The sequence below is a fragment of the Sander lucioperca genome, chromosome 11 (genome assembly GCF_008315115.2).
Source record: "Sander lucioperca isolate FBNREF2018 chromosome 11, SLUC_FBN_1.2, whole genome shotgun sequence".
Taxonomy (NCBI): domain Eukaryota; kingdom Metazoa; phylum Chordata; class Actinopteri; order Perciformes; family Percidae; genus Sander; species Sander lucioperca.
In genome coordinates, this window is record NC_050183.1 from 19,507,662 (window position 1) to 19,528,726 (window position 21,065).

The 21,065-nt window shown below is 40.3% G+C and overlaps 2 long non-coding RNA genes across 3 annotated transcripts in view; one reads left to right on the top strand and one right to left on the bottom strand.

Moving 5' to 3' along the window:
• The window catches only part of LOC116038136, a 105,994-nt gene extending 98,207 nt beyond the window's left edge, over positions 1 to 7,787 (top strand). For both annotated transcript variants that reach the window (XR_004102031.2, XR_004102030.2), the window contains 2 exons: positions 4,657 to 4,741; positions 7,598 to 7,787. This is a non-coding gene — a long non-coding RNA (uncharacterized LOC116038136). The remainder of the gene's footprint in view (positions 1 to 4,656; positions 4,742 to 7,597) is intronic.
• Positions 7,684 to 19,425, bottom strand: LOC116038137. Its single transcript, XR_004102032.1, has 3 exons — positions 19,413 to 19,425; positions 16,197 to 16,198; positions 7,684 to 7,817 (listed from the first exon to the last, which is right to left on the bottom strand). It is a non-coding gene; the product is annotated as an uncharacterized LOC116038137 (long non-coding RNA).
• Between the last annotated feature and the right edge of the window lie 1,640 nt (positions 19,426 to 21,065).

A 21,065-nucleotide genomic window follows, 5' to 3' on the forward strand; every position in this document is an offset into this window, starting at 1 on the left:
CATACTGTTTTGTCTTCTTGGCATAGCAAATGTAAGGGTGCTGGAAGGGAGACTTTGACTATGTGTCAAAACTCAGACTTTAAATGAGCAGTACAGATTTAATCTTTTTTTGCATCGTTGAACTTTAGTAGAGGATCTAAATGTAGTTCCTACTTCCTCTGGTTGTAACAGGAGTTCCTCAAAAGGTTCTGGGTCCCCTGGTGATGTTGCCCTACTACTGTACATTTGTTTTGGGCCTTGGACACGGTGTACAGTCATGTCTCTAAGATTTCTGGAAATGGTAATAAACATAAGAAGCAATCTCATGTCCTGCAACATGAATATGGGTCAGTAGTAAATTGACAAACCTGTGTGATAACTCAGGTGAAAGAAGTAATGAGGGAGGGGAGACTGACAGAGAGAGAGAGAGAGAGAGAGAGAGAGAGAGAGAGAGAGAGAGAGATGTAGATGTTCTCGGTCCCACACTGAAATCTGAGATACAAGTGTAGCTGTTGACTGAAGTGTGTGTGTGTGTGTGTGTGTGTGTGTGTGTGTGTGTGTGTGTGTGTGTGTGTGTGTGTGTGTGTGTGTGTGCGCGCGCGTGTGTGTGTGTGTGTGTGTGTGTGTGTGTGTGTGTGCGCGCGTGTGTGTGTGTGTGCGTGTGTGTGTGCGTGTGTGTGTGTGCGTGTGTGTGCGTATGTGTGCGTATGTGTGCGTATGTGTGCGTGTGTGTGTGTGTGTGTAGATGAGCGATGAACAGACAACGCTTGTCCTCGAGTCAAAGCGCTCCAGTGGCTAAAACCCCATCGGGCACCCAGACACACACACACACACACGGACAGGTGATACATCATGGATGTGAGAAGGAGGGGAAACTGGGGAGAGAGAGAGAGTGAAAAGAATGGATGGACAGATGAGAAGGAGGTGAAGTGGAGGCGGAGGAGTAGTGGTAGGGGAACTGGAGGGTGGGGGGGCACCCAGCTGGTGACAGAGGGGAGCAATAAAGAGCAACGGACTGTTCACTTAGTCCAGTTTATTCATGTATTTAAGTAACGGTGAAACAGATTCAACTCTCAGAGAGATACTCCTTCACTTTCCATTGTTGTACTATCAGCTCTCGTTACCGTTGAACCACCAAACAAAGTGTGCCATGTACAGTGATGTTGTCCTTCTACTTTCTGTTGATACTGAAGATATGTCATATCAAGGGGAAAACATTTTTGACTCAACTTTATAGTCCCAGTGCAGCCAGGTCAAACACAGGAGACACACAGACTTGAACCTTAAAAACACATAATTAAAAATAGAGTATGTTAAACACAAGCTAAAAGCCACCAAACAAGCTCACATAAACGAGCATAACATTGTCATGCAACAATTTTAAAGGGACGAATACTCACCATCAGTTAACTCATCTGAAGAATGTCAAAGCTTGATGACATGGGAGACTAAATCACTTCTCAACCTGTTTGACCTGGTCTTTGGTAATCTCTGTCCTGAGGGGAGAAGCTCAAACTTTAAAAAATTGTTCGCATATCACCCACAAATTATGAATCTCTCCCCCCCCCCCCTACTAATTTTTGCCTTCAATTTACTTCCATACTTATTTGTTCCATACCCACAAATTACTTTATTTGTTTGCTGCAATAAAAAAATCATATATCAATCATCTCGAAGTACTCATCTATATAACCATTCAAAGGACTTTTTTATTTTATTTGAAAATGTCACTAATTCAGAAAGTCCAAACTGGAAACTTTTAGCCACATTTGATGGCCTTCTAGATAGACTCTGCTCAGTTGTTATGGTGTTTACAGACTGTATTTTAATGGATATGTACAGAATAGTAGTTGTAAGTTTGAAACCTGAATTGAAAGATCATGTACATACAGTTTATATCCAGCACAATACAATAATTCACAAGAAGTAACTAACTGCTTATTTCAAAGCAGTTACCGTCGGATGACAACAACTGCTCTGAAATCACACAAAAACCAAAGAAGTAAACATGATTTATCAAGGTGAATATCATTTTAAAAGCTCATGCTAAGTACGTATTGGCACAACAAAACGTCATCAAGAAGCAACGTTTACTTTTGATAATGTTAATACCCAGCAATCCTGTAAGCTAACTTTCTCACTGTGGGCTAAATGCTTTTTAGAAGACTTTTTGAGTATCAAGAAACTTTCTGTATTTCCAGCCAATGGAAATCTAAATAATACATATACTAATTTGAACAAATAAGAAGATTTGTTATGGAAGAAGGATGCTTGATTTAGGATAAAACAGGTGTAGTTTTATTTAAAAACCATGGCAGTGTAGCTTAAAGTCTTGGTGAGATGAGATGGGGGGAGGAAGGGAGTGATGGACAGCTAGAGGGAGGGAAAGAGAGAAGGGGGGGATGAAGGGATGAGGGAGGTGTATAGTGCAGCAGAAACTTCCCATGCTGGCCTCCCAGTGTGGCTACGTAATGAGGGCAAGGGACACAGACAGACACACACACACACACACACACAGACACACACTCACAGACACACACTCGGGGCTGAGCATGGCCCCACGGCTGATTAGCGGCACACAAAGGCCCCAAACAGAAGTAGCAGAGGACGCACAATGGGAGCAGGGCCTCAAGGCGTGGTTTACTTCTGCCCTGAGGGAGGGGGCGAGAGAGGTAGAGAGACAGCAAGAGACGAGGGAGAGAAAGAGAGAGAGAGAGAGGGTCCCACTGAGCTGGACTGGCAACTGAAGGGGAGGGAGGGAGGGAAGGAGGGGAGAGGATAGGAGAGGGTTCGGTGGGGTTAGAAAAGTGACAGAAGCAGAGAGGAGTTTTGTTTTTGTCCTGATAAAGACATGCTGGGTTTCTACTGAGTTCTATTTGCAGTGACTGTTGCATCAGGAAACCGGATGAATGGGTCAGCGTCACGGCTGTCTGTTCACCCTCCAATCCAGGGTCCCATCCACCTGTTCTGAAGCACATTTACAGACATTAAAGAAACATATGTTCTGATATCTGCTTCAACCTTCTTACTATGTCTGGCATTGTAGGAAAGACTTCAGCATATCGCTCCCAGACATTATCACATGCCTGCACTTCACCACAAAACCCTCACATAAAAAATAAATAAAAGAAGCATCAGACATGAATGTCACATGGTGTGAGGACAAATTACATTCATGAAAATAACATGAGGTGCCAGAGGCAGCAATGCAACGCCACAATTCACCAGGGTCTGGTGCTTCTTTTAATTATGTAATCTTGTTTTGCACACTCATTTCCTTACAATTGGCAGAACATTTGGATTAAAAACATACTCATGATTCACACTGTATCAGTGTATTCATTTAAGTACTGACCCAATCTACTTTATAAGGCGTAGAATAGGATAAACAGTGACAGTGAAATACGTTTTATTCCATAATCACTCCTCTATGGTATATGGACACAAGAATAGAATATACAGTAAATGAATTGCGAGAAAATAATATAATAAAATATGAAGATAGCTTGGCAAGACATTGACATCAACCTTTTAAGACCCAGTGTGTAGGCACCATTACTCTACACCAGTTACCTCTGCCACTACGTGCATATGAGACAGATATTCGGCAATAATCTCCACTTAGTAATATATATATATATATATATATATATATATATATATATATATATATATATATATATATATATATATTATTATATTATTATTATATATAAATAAATAAATAAATGTATTATTATTATTAATAATACAAAATATGAATCAACTAATAATTCTTAAGTATTATTATGGATTAATCTACCCAGCAGTATGGTTAAAATTAGCTCCACCTTTACCAGCTTAACATAAACAACATAAAAGCGATTAATAGATCACTATAATTCAGTGATATAATACACGATATTCTGAAAAGGGCCATTCTGCATAATGATTACTTTTACTTGTGGTACTTTAAAGTGCTCATATTATGCTCATCTTCAGGTTCATAATTGTATTTAGAGGTTGTACCAGAATAGGTTTATGTGGTTTTATTTTCAAAAAACACCATATTTTTGTTGTACTGCACATTGCTGCAGCTCCTCTTTTCACCCTGTGTGTTGAGCTCTCTGTTTTAGCTACAGAGTGAGACATCTCACTTCTGTTCCATCTTTGTTGGGAGTCGCACATGCTCAGTACCTAGGTAAGCACTGCTAGCTAGTCAGAAGCAGAGTATGAGGGCGTGCCATGCTAGCAGCTACACGAGCATTATAACGTGTGTTACAAAGTGACGCACGTTTGTCACGGAAGTAAAGGCTGGACTACAATAGAGCTGTTTGGAGCAGTTTGTGAACAGTGTTTTCTGTTGGAGATGGTAAGTCCCTTTGGGGTGGACTTTGGGCTTTTTCACTTTGTAAACCTATAACATGCACAAAAAGATATATAACACAATAAAGGAAAGGGAAAAAGCCAAAAAGCATAATATGAGCACTTTAGGTTTAAAGCTATGATGAACATAGGCAGGACTGCAGCACAAGACCTGTAATTTTTGAAATGATGGTTTGAGTTATTGCTACCACTGTACATGTTGAGGGCTTTAAAATCATCCCAGCGGCTCTTGCATAGATTACTATCTACATATTTCTACAGAGAATGAATATTATATGGCAACGACTAATGAACACGGCCTTCTTTTCATAGAGGAGCAGCGGCTGCTGTAATCTCCGCTGTTCAATTAGCAGGCTGACCGGGACGCCACCTACACTTCATTAACAGGGAGGGGAAGGTATGGAATTAACCTCTTTCTGGGTTTCTTCTCTTCTGTATCTCACTGTTTCTTCTTTCCTGAAGATATATTTTAGCAGCAGAAAAATGAAACTATTCCAAATTAGTTTCTCTGTATCAGTTAAAACATGATTTCCTCTTACTGTATTTTACCTTTTAAAGTGGAAGCTTCTGAATATTTAGGAAAAGCAACAGAAGGAAAGAGTGGAAAAAATTGGGGGATGGGGGAATAAATCCACAGAGACAATTTAGCTTTTCCTGTTTTTCCAATTACTTAATGCTATTTAAATACACCAGAGCTGACACACACACACACACACACACACACACACACACACACACACACACACACACACACACACACACACACTTCAGTCAACAGCTACACTTGTATCTCAGATTTCAGTGTGGGACCGAGAACATCTACATCTCTCTCTCTCTCTCTCTCTCTCTCTCTCTCTCTCTCTCTCTCTCTGTCAGTCTCCCCTCCCTCATTACTTCTTTCACCTGAGTTATCACACAGGTTTGTCAATTTACTACTGACCCATATTCATGTTGCAGGACATGAGATTGCTTCTTATGTTTATTACCATTTCCAGCTCGAGAGAGAGAGAGAGAAATCTTAGAGACATGACTGTACACCGTGTCCAAGGCCCAAAACAAATGTACAGTAGTAGGGCAACATCACCAGGGGACCCAGAACCTTTTGAGGAACTCCTGTTACAACCAGAGGAAGTAGGAACTACATTTAGATCCTCTACTAAAGTTCAACGATGCAAAAAAAGATTAAATCTGTACTGCTCATTTAAAGTCTGAGTTTTGACACATAGTCAAAGTCTCCCTTCCAGCACCCTTACATTTGCTGAATAAATCCACAGAGACAATTTAGCTTTTCCTGTTTTTCCAATTACTTAATGCTATTTAAATACACCAGAGCTGACACACACACACACACACACACACACACACACACACACACACACACTCTCTCTCTCTCTCTCTCTCTCTCTCTAATGGGCCTCAGCAATGGAGAGGCTCCTGAAATAAGTCACGCAGTAATTGTATTTGATAAATCATAAAGGGAGCCCATCAGAGGAAAGCTAGCTGTAATAAAATGATAAAATAGACAATTATGAAAAAAAAATCCCTGGCCTTTAATTTCCTAAACAGACTCTGGAGAGAGGCTTTTTGATGCCGGAGTGATTTGGCGAGATGCTCAACATGTTATTTCCCTCCTCTTTGAAACTTTGAATCACAGCACAGGCCTCTGAAATGGTTGTAACATTAGCAAAACACCCCAGATCCTCACTCACTGCTGGGTCATATCTCCTCATTTAGTTTCATATGATATGAGATATGTCCAGCAGTGAACTCCAACTCTAACTCCAAGCTCCATGTTGATTACTTTTTAACTTAGGACTTTGGTTTCTTTGCTTAAGAAGACTGTTGCCCCTAACATATTCAATTTTGCTGACCAACTGCCGTTGACTTACAGTATAGATATACTGTATATCGATAGTTGGACACTTTGGGAAATACACCTATGTGCTTCTTTCTTGCAAATGTGAAGCTACTGTACAGCCAGCAAACAGTCCAAATGTAACAAAAGCTGCCTGCACCTCTAAAGATCACATCTTGTTTGTTTAATCCATACAAAAACTCGAGTGTATAAACAACAATTTGTGGTTTCACGGTGCGATACTATTTCTTGGCCGAGCGCCATGACTACCTACTGTCTTGTCATCACTGCATTGTTGCCAGTTAAGCAGCAGAAAGTCCAGGAAGAGTGGTATTTAATCTAACTCTAACTCTCAGGTTATTTCCAAAAATGTCGAACTATCCCTTTAAGTTACTTTTGAATTACAGTCCTTTTCCATGAGGTGTTCATATTATTTTGTCAACCTCCTGTATTATCATATCCATCTACTTCTAATGTGATTTAGTTCATATGATGATATATAAATAAATTATATATGAATAACAATAAATGATCACAGTTAAACGTACAGTACGTGTATTTCAATAAAGCTGATGTCACAACCATTCACATGAAGGTAATAAATGATCATACCGATTTAGCTATTTAAAAAAAAAAAAGCACTTATTTTCAATGATATTTCTTATATAGACACGTATTGGCAGTCAAGTCTTGTATGTATAACGGTGATACAAACTTCACTAAGAAAGCTCACACACTCACTATTGTCACAAGATCACATTAGCTCTTTGAGGCACCGTTTTCTTTTTCACGGTTGTGTAAAAATCACTTTCCTCACTGTGGTTCTTCTGGCTGAGACAGCCATGACGGTGTGAGATCGGCACCACAAAGAGTTAAAAGAAAAATCTGATCTCTTGGTTCCTGGTGTAAATGCAGTCAGACTGTGTGTAGTGAAGGTGATGCTGTGTAAAATAACATGGAAAAGGTGATTTTCCACTATAGTGAGGTTTCCACACTGTGTTTCCCCCAGGCAGCAGCAGAGACATGATTGAATTGTGTGTGTGTGTGTGTGTGTGTGTGTGTGTGTGTGTGTGTGTGTGTGTGTGTGTGTGTGTGTGTGTGTGTGTGTGTGTGTGTGTGTGTGTGTGTGTGTGTGTTTGAGGACAATGATTTGACATACACCTCATCCTTTTGCTGTGTCTTCATTGGTTTGTAATGTTTTTCTGAATTAAAGAATTAATGTTTCAAATTGAATATTTTCACAAACGCAAACACCACTTTTCCTCCTTTATTCCTGAAAGAATAGACTTTCTGGAGATGTGAGATTTTCATATTACAGCAGTGTGATTACACAAGAGATATTACATTTCTTTATCTCAACAACACACACACTAATGTTGCTTCTCTGTCTCCCTGTAGGTGAAACATCAAGCCAGTAGGAGTACAAGAGATGGGGAGGAAATGAGAGCAGGCTGTCAGTAGTGTGAGCCATTTCCAGTTGAAGCAAACTGAATTAAACTGAACTGATCTGAACTGGAATGACCTGAACTGAACTGAACTGAAACGAAAGCTTCCTCTGGACAGGACACACGGCTCTCTGAGGTTTTGGAAAAAGAATGTTCATGCAGACAAAAGCCTGCTGTCATGCATGTTGTGTTGGGGGGGGGGGGGGGCCTTTCTGGATTTCCTGTTAATTTACATTAACATTATTATTATTATTATTGACCTAATTTAATTTTGAAACTGTACAATTTCAGCTTTCTCTTGTGTGCACGTGGTCTGTTTTATCTTATTTTTGTAATTTATCGTAAACACAAGGCAACTTTTACGTCACCGTCTATTAAGTTTATTTCTGTGTAACTACGTATGTTCATATACCTATATTTTGGATAATCATGGATTAAAGTCTTACAGACATTGATACAGACGCTATAATTAATATTTTAACAATGTGAAAACGATGTTACAATGTGAACGGAGTCTCTTGTTGTGATGAAGCTTCAGAGAAATGTCTCCTGAATCTTCAGCTCCTCTCAGCTTCATGCTGCGTTCACACGGATCTAGGCAGACGGACACCTTTTGGACGGCACAGGGAAAAACAAACGGCGGAATGGCAGGACGACAAGACGAAACACGCATGGGGAATACGTTGACGATACCTCTTTTCAATATCCTTTTTCTTTTTCTGAGCGAAGAAGAAGACTCCTGTTCCTGAAATTTTGATTTTGATACGTGTGGTCCTCCATGTTTCCTTCTTCAAACTTGCCGGGGCCGGGAAGCTACGATACCCATTAGCAGCATTAGCAGCACCTGTGAGTTTATCATGTGACAGCAAAAACACAAAAGGCAGAGCAGTATGTCCTGTATGTCCCTTACCGGCTAACGTAACGTGTTTAGTTGTTCATTATCAAAATCTGTGTTGCCCCTTCACAAACTTGTCCTTTTTCATGAATATTTACCACCACCATCAATTCCAAGTATTTCTTTTGGCTTTAAATTTTACATTTGCATGAACTGGGATAGACGCTCCATATTCATGTGCCATCTTGAAATACATTAGCCGGTAAGGGACATACAGGACATACAGGACATACTGCTCCGCCTTTCGAGTTTTCGCTGTCACATATTGTAGCTTCCCAGCCCCGGCAAGTTTGAAGAAGGAAACATGGAGGGCCACACGTATTCAAAATCCAAATTTCAGGAACAGGAGTCTTCTTCTTCGCCCAGAAAAAGAAAAAGGATATTGAAAAGAGCAAGAGACTGGCTTTTTGAAGTGTGAAGGCTACCGTAGCTGCAATACATACTTTGAACTGCGTGGCACGAGAGAGTTGATTGCGATATATGATCTCAACGCTAGATTGGAGAAATTCCCACACATTGGACCTTTAATTCCATCACGGATGATGGCAAACAGTTAAATATTTAAACTTTGGACAGCAATGCCATCGACCGTTACCAGTATTCTCTGCCGGCCTTAATTACTTTTACCGCCCTGCTCTCGTTCACAAGCAATTGTTTGCTAACATAACTTAAAGGTTGATGATATCAATGTTGTGTTTCCGCTGCCTCCAAGTGGCCAAAAAGAAAACGATTATTGCAGGTTTTAATAAATACAGTTAAAGTTAAGTAAATAAAGTTAAAGTAACAGTCTAACACGGTGGGTTTTCTCACACAGGGTTTCCCACAATTCTTTCTAAAAAGCTGAAACATGTTTCTGAGGCTTATAAATATAGCCCCTTGACATTTTATACACAGGTAATAAAGATTAGATGCCTGCAGTTAAAGCCTTAATGGGAGTTCTGACAGCACGTTTCTTTTATTACTATCTGGAATGTGAAAAATGTGAATAAAGGTTTCGGTTTGGGTTTATCTTTAGATGTGTGCTTCAGACAAACCAATACACTTGAGCAAGTGTTGTTCTCTGCACATCTCTGCACACACACACACACACACACACACACACACACACACACACACATGAGAGAACAGTAGCCCGTGGCTATCTGCAGCAGTGAGTGTAAATGATCGCATAGCTGTGGTCATAACTCACAGCCATACAGGCTACTGATGGAAGCTGACACCCAATGTCTCTATCTGCATATGTGTGTGTGTGTGTGTGTGTGTGTGTGTGTGTGTGTGTGTGTGTGTGTGTGTGTGTGTGTGTGTGTGTGTGTGTGTGTGTGTGAGAGAGAGAGAGAGAGTGTATGTCATTTTAGACTCTTCATGTCGCTTCCCTTCTGTCTCCCCTCGTCTTCCTCCTCCTACCTTATCTTCGATGCCTCGGGTGGTGAAACTGACAGACCAACACCCACCAGCCCGCCTTTTCCCTTCACCCACACACACACACACACACACACACACACACACACAGACAATTGTTTGCCCACTCTAGAACCCCATTAGTGTGTTTAACCTTATTGATTAGGTCTTGTCTATTGATACAAATCGGGGTGATCCATCACTGATATCTCTGTTTACGCAGTGGAGATGAGTTGATATTGATTGATGGACAGATTAATCAGTAAGCATGGTGAAGTGAAGAGCATGGACACACAAAAACATTTCATGACAATGGCTGTATTTTCGCTATGGGCTAAAGACTAATTTAAACGAAACAGACCTTTTTTTTGCGTATACTTGTTTTTTAATTACTTTCAAGTTTAAGAGCATTCATTTTTTTAACATAGAAGTTCATCTGTTTAAGATTTCTTTTCTTTTTTCTGTTAGACATGTAGAGGGCAGTGATTTACTGTAATTACACTGATGTCCCATCATACTCATGTCTCATGTCACATGCCATACTTAAAAGACAAAACAAACCGTGTAATATATTATCCTGTCAGATTGTACCATAAGAAGTGTGTGTTACTGCATGCATGGCAGCTACTGTAATGGCAGAGAGGTGGAGGTGGCTCAGAGGTTTGTCATAGAGCATACACACACACACACACACACACACACACACACACACACACTGTAATTGAAAACCTACCCCTTTAACATTGTGAAAATGCCCTTAAGCCATATGGAATACTCTCTCTCTCTCTCTCTCTCTCTCTCTCTCTCTCTCTCTCTCTCACTCTCTCACAAACACGCACACACACACACAGCAAACAAGATAGAGAAATGGTCTAACATTATTGCAGTTAAGATACAAGGTCAGTGAGAAGGTATCTGTCTTCTCACTCCTCTCTCTCTCTCTCTCTCTCTCTCTCTCTCTCTCTCGGACAGACGGAAGCACAGACTGCATTTAGCTCAGCTGTCTATATAATTAAACTCTTAATTTACCCCTTATGATTTCACTTCATATAAATTATAAACACTGTATAACAATGTCATATATATGTCTGTTAGTTTCAACACTAGAGCTATAAGGATATGCGCACCACGGTTCCATAAAATTGTAATAAATCTGATATATAGGCCATGTCTTTATAAAAAATGTCACAACATTATTTGTCATCTTTAGTTATGTTGCAGATTAAGATTATACATACAAAACCTGTGATGATAATGCACCTCCACAGGCTGCAACAGTACAGGCTGCTGAACAGTAAAATGCTACTTACACTTGCTAATGCATCAGTAATAATAATAATACACCAACAATTATATGTCATAGTATTCAACTCACATGGGCTGTTTATCGGCTTCATGAGTATTACTTTTGATACTTTCAGTTAGATTGTGCTAATAGGACTTACTTACATTTACTTTGGTAATATTTTAAACACTGTAAATAGAAAATAATGATTTGTTTTGACATTTCTTTAGAGAAACTTAGGTGGTAATTATGGGGTTCAACCCCTGTATTATGCTCTCTAATCTTACTATAATATAAGATACAGAGAACTCCATAACCAAATCAGGTAGATCAGTTTGTTTTGTGAATGCAGAATATGATTAGAGTTGACTTTGTTGTTACTCCCTAAATAACTTTAAACATTATGTGTTATGGTAATGGTAGGTGTAAATAATTTCCTCCATACGCTTCCCCTGGCTCTCCCAATGTTGAACAGAACGGAGCCATCATTAATGTTATTAGTAACACCAGTGCTTTTCTTACCATGCCAAGTCAGAATGGCTGCTGTGAAAAAGGCCTACTGTACTTAAATACAGTATGTGTGTTACTTTTCACTATAAAAACTGGCAATATATTACAAGCTTAAGTGATAAAGGAAATTGGGGGAATTGTGTTCAATAGTTACAGAAGACTAAACTGAAAGTGACTCTCTCTCTCTCTCTTTCTCTCTCTCAATTCAATTCAAATGGCTTTACTGGCATGAATGTCAGAAATAACAATATAGACAAAGCATCAAGGATAATAATGTGAGAAGAAATACATACAATTCATTGAGTATACAATAAAATCACTAGTATCAAATGTAAGAAAGAAAACAAAGACAAAAGCAAAAATGCATGAAAAACACATGAAGTAGAGGACTAAATGAGAAGGCAGAGTAAACTGTGGGGAGATGAACTACAGATATTACATGTTGTGCTGCTTGTCTCTCAGGCTGTGACATGCACTCACATATCTCGCTGCTTCTACAGCGCTCACACTCTCTCTCTCACTCTCTCTCACTCTCTCTCTCACACACACACACACACACACACACACTCATTAAAACAGACAAATATGCCTACTCACTTGGCCGATAAATGTGTGTGTGTAGGTCATCCCTCAGTTTCTCCTTTGAAAGAGTCTGAATAGCCCAACAGCCAGAGAGTGAATTGGTGCCACACACTCAGCCTCTGGTTCTCCAAATCACATGACAGACAATGATGTCACACATCGTTTTTTTTTTAATTGTTTTTTTTTTTTTTACTCTCATCATATAGACATGCATTGTAAAAGTTATAAAACGTTATTGTCTTGCAAGCACTTTGTTGAGCCTGTGATATTTCAATCAAAAATGTCACAGAAAATCAATAGAAAAACTCATTTAAAGCAATGGAAAGTATTGTAGTAAACTAGGTTCTCTTATGACCGTCCAATAGCTGAGTTATGATACTTTTTTTTAAGTATAATATATATCCAAATAAATGTACAGATTTTATTTTATCACAGAAACATACAATAATAATCCCTAAATGTAAATCAAACAACCCATTCCATACTATTGTGCAGTAAAAGACTGTGTGCTGTAGAAATAGTGTTTATTGTTAGAAGTATAACTGTTGTGTTTTAAATTCTGTATGTGTTTTATCATATTATCCCTTCTTCCCTGAACATATTTCCTCACTTCCCATTTGATTTATTCTCATCTCTTATCTCCTTCCATCTCATCCTATCTCACCCTATTTCATTCCTTTCATCATTTGTTCCATCTCTTTCCATCTCCTCTGAATAACCTCACGTCACTCTTTCCGTCTTGTAGTAAAGGCTAAAACAGTGCAGATCCTCGCCGTTTCCTATCAAACTGTGTCATGCCATTTCATCTTCCCTCCTTGCTGAATGAGCAGTAGGGCAGAGTCTCAATGAAGTGCAGGCAGTCACTGGACTTGATGGCGTTGACTGCCACAAACACAAAACACAATACAGTCTCAGTGTGAGAGACAACAGCAGACAAGACTCTTTTCTCCTCATCACAACAGGAAAGAACTCACAGATGTGTTTGTCTCACTCTCTCTCTGGTTCTCCTCCCATCACCCTCCATCTCCACTCTCAGGCCTTTATATAAGGTCCATTATTTTCAGTGTTATCATTAAATCCATATGCAAATGAGGCATACTATTTGCAATGCTGACCCTTTCATGTTAACTGATTGTTTTTATATTTTTACTTTTTTTATACTTTAATAGTTTTGAGGGATTTTAGTGCATAATATGGCTCATTTGTGCTTTGTACTCATTTATTATTCTCTCTCTGCAGTATTACCATAAGCAGTAAGGGCCTCAAATGCTGTAAACTGTGTTCTTGTCCAGCGGTAACATTTGGGTTTTTTAGGACGTAACAACACATTCAGGTTGAAATCTTTTACCTATCTGCTGCTTCTATTTTTTAAGTGTTTCTTTCCCACAAAAAACATTAAAGCCTTTATTTATCAAAAGGAAGGTAAGAAGTTAAAGAGAGCAGCAAATGCGAGAAACAGATAGAGAAATCATACTATAAACCTGGAATGCACCTTAAAAACAAAATCTGTAAAACCCCAGATTACATTCATTGATATTTTTTGACATCCAATGAAAATGTTTCTGAAATACTTTCTACAATATATGTCACGCAAACCAAAATTTGTGTACACATTCCAATATGGTGAATGTTAGGGAAAGATCATGGTTATGGCAATAGAAAACATGGTTGACACCCCTTGAGATGCTTGTTTTTCGCTCATATACAGTGGTTTAACTTCTCACCTTGCTGCAGTGATGGACAGGTGTGCTCCAGAACCCAAAGCTGAAACAGGAGAGGGCAGTGAAACACTCAGCCTGAGGCTAAATTACTCTTAAAAGGATATAGCATTGAGTTAGGCCACAAGAACACCTGGTTAAGGTTAGGGAGAGATTGTGATTACGGGTAATAAAAGGCATTAGTGGCAGGTCTGTGATGGGACCCAACTCCACCACCTCAACCTCCCACTCTTACTTTCCACCTCACTGGGCAAACTACTTCCTGCATTGGCACAACGTTAGCCTGGCTCCGCCCTCCTATGTACTTCCGCTCAATTTTCATTTTCCTTCAGTACGCCGTCTGGGTTTGCGATATATTCGCGGGTTTTCTCTGGCCAAATCTTTACCGGTCCAATCAGCGTACAGAGGGAGTGGCTGAGAACGATGACGTTGAGGTCGTGCGCTAGTTTCAGTTGTAGTTCCGTAATGGGGGTGGAGAAAGATGCGAGCGAAGCTATTCGGTCCGTTGTGGCTACGCTGACGAATATCCAGAAGTTAAAGCCCGAGCAAGAACAATCTTTGCGGAGTTGTGTTGGTGGCCATGATGTTTTGGCCCTCCTCCCCACGGGATTTGGGAAAAGTTTGATTTTCCAGCTCGCTCCGTTACTGGTGAAGGAATTGGCTAAGGCGAACGCTAGCGATGCTAAGCCGACATCACGACCAAACGTTAGCGATTGGTTATGGCAGATCCAGAGTGGCTCTGGGCAGATCCAATAGTTTTAAACTTCAACAGAGTACCTGCCTTCAAGGAAGTTAACACTTGTCAATGGATAGTGGCCAGACTCTCTGTACAAATGAAATGTACGAGAGTCTGGTAGGACCAGGCTAACTTAACGTGGGCAATGGATGTAAATCGTGAGGTACGGAATCATCCAATATGGACATATCTCTGAGGGCTGAGGGCATTACATCACACAATATTTTTTGAAGGAAATTATTTTTAAGCCAAACGTCCTGAGAGGAGTACAAAATCTCTTTGGTCTACTATTACTTGGCAAACACATAATTAAACAGAAAGATGGAGAGGAGATAAAATGATTAAATGGCTGATGACAGAGTGCCACGCATCTATCCACCACTGTCCAGCTCTCAAATCATGCAGCCCCTGTTTGCCTAACTTATGTTTCATCCCAGGACAGCCCATACTGGGAGCATGGCCAAGTGCTTGAGTGGTATTACACAAAAAAGTGGATTTTCACAAATTTCTTTTGAATTTGTGCCAGGCAAACGGAATGTATTGCAATTTAATAGCACCTTTGTTCATTGAAGAAACATATTAGCTGAAGTGTGAAAATGTTGTAATGGCCATAATACCTGAGAGGAGTGCTGGTATGCCTATCACATTCCCATCACAGCGAGGTGTGTGTTATGCTCTCACATCTCAGCGGGGGACCCTGTGTGAAAAATCAAAACCGCTTCACTGCAAATATTTGTGTACCTGTTTACGCTTTATTTTGTCAAAATGGATGTTAGGCGCTGCCAAAAATCTAAAACATAATTTTGGTAGGTGCTGTGTTGCCTTGGCAACAGTCACCACATTAACTACTTAGATACGGGCCGAAAGGCATTTCACAGGAGGACGCCGTTTACCTTGGCAGCACTCAAAGCTAAGTGTTGTTGGCCCTGACACCATCCTCCATATCATCACCAAGGTGAGACGGCCGACATCCGAAACATCCGCTGGCTCGAACTCTCCAGTTGGCAGTTTGTTTTGGGTTCACAGGATGCCACTGAGAGCCAAACGTTATTTTATATATATGGCTGCGGTGCAGCCTAATGAACAGGAAGACCTCTCCTCTGCTCTTGGAAAACAATGTCAGTTAAAAAAACACAGTGGCTCAGTTGCAGACATAAGATGAACCTGTAGAGTTTCCTGGAGACTTCATCTCAGTTTGTTGAAATCTTACAAAGAGTGATATTATGATACATAGTTATAGCTTAGCCTCAAAGGGGAAACAGCAGCAATGCATATATTAGTCAGTCCCAGTGGGCGTAATGTCAAAGTTTTCTGGATTATTTCTTTGTTGTTTTGAAGAGAAGACTTAATCACCTTGAACGGGATCTCCTTTACCATTGACCACTGAGCAGCTTAGGACTGTGTATGTGAGTGTGTAGGTGTGTGTACGACTCTGTGTGTGAGTGTGTTGCCTGATCATTTGGAGCATGAAGAACAGAAAGAGTTTGCAGATTAAGTGAAGCTCAGGGGATTATGGTCATTTCCTGTCTGTAAGCTGTAAATTAGCCCTGCAGTACCACAGGGGAAAACAGACCCAATACTACAGTCCTGCTGAACTCAACGTACAGAATTATCTTGTTTACTGGCATCAGACCCAAGATGGCTCATAGGCCTCTCAATGCCAATAGTACTAACATTTTTATAAAACTTTTACTTTCTTTTGAAGAGTGGCTTTTAGCGATGTCCACATCTGGGGTCATATCATTGTTGCTCCTGTAGATAACTGATATTTGAGGGCAGAAAATGTGTCAGAAATCTACACTTTAAATGGAAAACATCAGGATTTGGTGTCAGAATCACAGAGAAAAACCTTTCTAGAGATGTTGTTTTGTGCCCATATTCATACAGGAAGTAATCCATCACAGACGAGGCAGCGATACCACCATTTTTTCCTCCAACAAGAGCTTTAAATAATAGACCAGAGTGCATTGCAGATTGTTAGTGCCTAACTGTGTGTTCAGTCTGAATGTGAGGCTGCATTCTGTAGGCAGTGCGATAGCATCAAAAGTTGGAAAAAAACGCAAGTGGATGCAAAACACGTGAGTTTTTTGTGATAGAGTAAGCTAAGTATGTTCTGATTTTAAGGTGTTAGAGAACTAAAATAATCACAAACTGAATGCAGTGGTTGCTGTCTTTGGTGCCTAAGTTCACTCTTCTCACTGGGGTCTCAAAAAGTATAGTAAAGTAGTATAGTAGTTTGCATGTCTTGTTGGTAGAAACAAGGATCTAGTGGCCCCGTTTTACTAACAGTCTCAACATTTCCCTTATTATTACTGTTGCATCCTTGGTCTACCACACAAGTATGTTTGTAAATCCAAGCTTGTGACCATCTGAGAATATGGAGTAGTGTAAATGCTGGAGACTACTCATTAGTTGGCAGTGGTATGGTGAAGAAGACCGCATAGCGGCCTAATTCAATCCACCTCAAAACCAAAGGAACCAATCCAGACCAGGACTCCAAACACTGTAGTCTACCTCAGTTTCAATATTGATTGTTATAGGTCTTCTCCAGTTTGTTCGACATTTTAACTTGCATCTTTAGTCAGACAATCAAAGCACAACAAGTGTTTGCAATTTGGCCAGGAGGCAAAATAATTCAAACTACAACTGTGCAGCATGTTACCATGTAACAACAGAAAACATCCATCCAGCTATTTATTCATTCATCGCTCCACATACATAGAAATATTCTGGGGAAAGTTGTGTATCAGTACAATTGGCATTTATTCTGCCTCGTCATGACTCTGGTCTATTCAGCTCCACAATCTTATCTGTTCATTTATCTTCTCTGTCTCTTTCTTCTCTACAACATTTAGTCCCTTCTCTTCTCTTCTCTTCTCTTCTCTTCTCTTCTCTTCTCTTCTTTCCTGTTTTCTTTCGTCCAGAAGGTCTTTGTTGGTTGATTGGTGGCCTCTTTCACTTGCTCTGCACACACACACACACAAACACACACACACACACACACACACACACACACACACACACACACACACACACACACACACACAGACAAGACAAACGAGGTTGTTTGCTTGGAGTATTTTTAGCAAAGCACAGACTGGCAACATTGTATTGAGTAGGTTTTGACAACAGTGGTGTTATTTAGAATGTGTGTGTGTGTGTGTGTGTGTGTGTGTGTGTGTGTGTGTGTGTGTGTGTGTGTGTGTGTGTGTGTGTGTGTGTGTGTGTGGCTTCATTACTGAATGTGCGTTTTGAGGGACCATCGCTTGCCAAAACCCAAATAGTGAGCACTGTATTTCAGTGAACAGACTTTCTTTCTGCCGTGCGTAGTGAAGATCACCACCACTCTGTAACCTGCCCACGGTCCATGGACATTCCCACACTGCTGACGCTTAGACACACAACCCAGTGTGACTAAAGCAACTCAACTTTCTACAAAGTATATCTAGTTACAGTAATGCAAAGTACTGTGTATTGACTTTGAAGGGATTTATCCAAAGGGACATCTTGAGGCTCAGATATTAGACACATACCAGAAAGCACCTGCTAATCAATGTGTTTTTGGTGGTAAAATGTTCAGCTACAGCGGGAAATTAATTAATAAAAACATGGTCTAGCTTACATGCCCACCCTTCGAAGATTGTCTTGGCGTAGAACAACTCCACGGTTGTTCTCCTTGCTTCTCCCAGCTGTTAATAAATTAACCAAACTAAAAACGTTACCATGACAGCTCTGTCACATCCTCTTATTAGATTATGCATGGATACAAGATTAATTCCTGCATATTGTGTTTGTCTGTTCAGCCATGAAGATGCTTGTCAATGTGTATATTCCAACAACCTGCTATTGCTGATGAAGATTATGCAAAAGACACTAGTTTCTCAGCTGTGACCTACCAAAGAGTCAATGCCTAAACTAGATTCATAAATATACCTTGTGGGCCCACATTTGCGTTGTGCCTGTGAAGGAGAAAGGGCTGGTAGAACATCTTTCCAATATGAGATAAATAAACATCTGGCAGGACACTTTATTACAGACGGAATACTCGACACAGCTTCGCCCACCTGCTATGGAGACTAGCGGTGCTACTCGAAGCCTCTGACCGGTAAAGGGACATCATCAGCGGGGAACGTTGAACGAGTTTGCGGGTGGAAAACTAACATTAGCCGGCCACCTGTTCCATCAATCCTGCTGTGCCCAAGTGTCCGCTCATTAGACAACAAACTGGACTACATCCAACTTCAACGAAACTCCCAATGCGAATTCAGAGACTGCTGTGTATTTGTTGTTGTGGAAACATTGTTGTATCAGACTATCCAGCTAGCTACCAGGCCGGCTGCTCTGTTGCCGGTTAAGACTAGCTAGTGCTTGTATCCAACTAACTGCTAACTGCTGGTGGAGTTTGTGACTGTTAAATGCCGACCATTCTACATTACACGCAAATTTTCGGTGATACAGCCCACCAAGCGCTAATGCTAGTAGCTAGCTATGTGTTAGCTGAACTTTACGGAGCATATCATGTGTGTGCACTAAATGTAGCCTGTTTCGTATGTTGTTTTTATATAATGTCGTTTTCATATATTTTAATTGTGTAACCAATTGAGCCACGGTGAAACGTTGTTTCGTGTATATGGTTGAAATGACAATAAAACAGACTAAAGTTGAGTTGACTGTCTCACTGTCTATCTGTAACGGTAGGCGTGGCTTGGGAGTAGACGCTAAAGCAGCGAAGCAAGTGCATTCAGGGATTTGGTGTCTTTCATCCACATGAGCCAAAAACGCATTTTCTTGCTTTTCTCGGCCTAGAAGCCACCAATTTCTAAAAACATTTCACATTTCTACTACATAAGTGACCCAATTTAAAGATATATTCATCTTTCCAATGGTGAAATATCCCTTTAAGATTAGAAAAAAGATTAAAGTGCTCATATTATGCTCATTTTCAGGTTCAGAATTGTATTTAGAGGTTGTACTAGAATAGGTTTATGTGGTTTAATTTTCAAAAACACCATATGTCGTACTGCACACTGCTGCAGCTCCTCTTTTCACCCTGTGTGTTGAGCTCTCTATTTTAGCTACAGAGTGAGACATCTCACTTCTGTTCCATCTTTGTTGGGAGTCGCACATGCGCAGTAAGTACTGCTAGATTGTCAGTTGCAGAGTATGAGGGCATGCCATGCTTGCAGCTAGGCGAGCATTATAACGTGTGTTACAAAATGACGCACGTTTGTCACGGAAGTAAAGGCTGGACTACAATAGAGCTGTTTGGAGCAGTTTGTGAACAGTGTTTTCTGTTGGAGATGGTAAGTCCCTTTGGGGTGGACTTTGGGCTTTTTCACTTTGTAAACCTATAACGTGCACAAAAAAGATATATAACACAATAAAGGAAAGGGAAAGAGCCAAAAAGCATAATATGAGCACTTTAAGTAGTATTCACAGGACACAAACATGTGTTTCCTGGGTGAAAGTCTTGTGTGTTGTGCGGTGGACCGGGACACGAACTCCGCTCCACCACTTGAAAGCCCTGTGTTTAATGACCCAACCATTCAACTCCTCCCTACATGGACCACAGCACTCTTATACACCTTCAGTCAATATAGTGCATACAGCAATAAATAGGTGGAATACATATGAATATGTGCATTACTTTTCGTAGCTTTATGTACAAACGGTTCATGAGAACAGCCTACAAGATTGCAGTGCACCGCTGAACGCTCAGCGTTGCCTCTCCCCATCGAAGTGATGCTTTTCTGTGTGAAACCACTCATGTTTTAAACAAACCCCCATTCTAACGTTGTTATCTGGTTTATTTTGTGCTTGGCTGTGACTTGACCGACACACCACTGGATTGGCCTTCATTAGCATGTAGCTAAATCGAATGCTTGTCGTTGTTGCTTCCCTTTAAAATAGCAACATTGACCAGATGGGAAAGTGGAAGGAAGCAGAATACAGAATGGTTTTCCAGCCTCACCAAATGCTTCTTCAGAGAGTGTGCACCAGCTGCTACTGGTCCCATAATAACAAGAAACCCCAGGTTTTATTTACTACTAATGTTAGTTACGTTTGTTCTATGAATTTCTACCGATGGATTGGATTGATTTGTTTATTTGCTATTTATACTCCTTATGTATTGTTGTGTTTTCTTTTGGCAACTATTACTGTTGTGCTCCAGTGCCGTAATTTAAGTTGCTCATTTGAGATTTGGCTTTCATCATAAAAAACAAAAATATTAAATTGCTGCCAGCCACTATAGGCAATGTTGGCTTTTACGTATTTTATATCACTCTGGATAAGAGC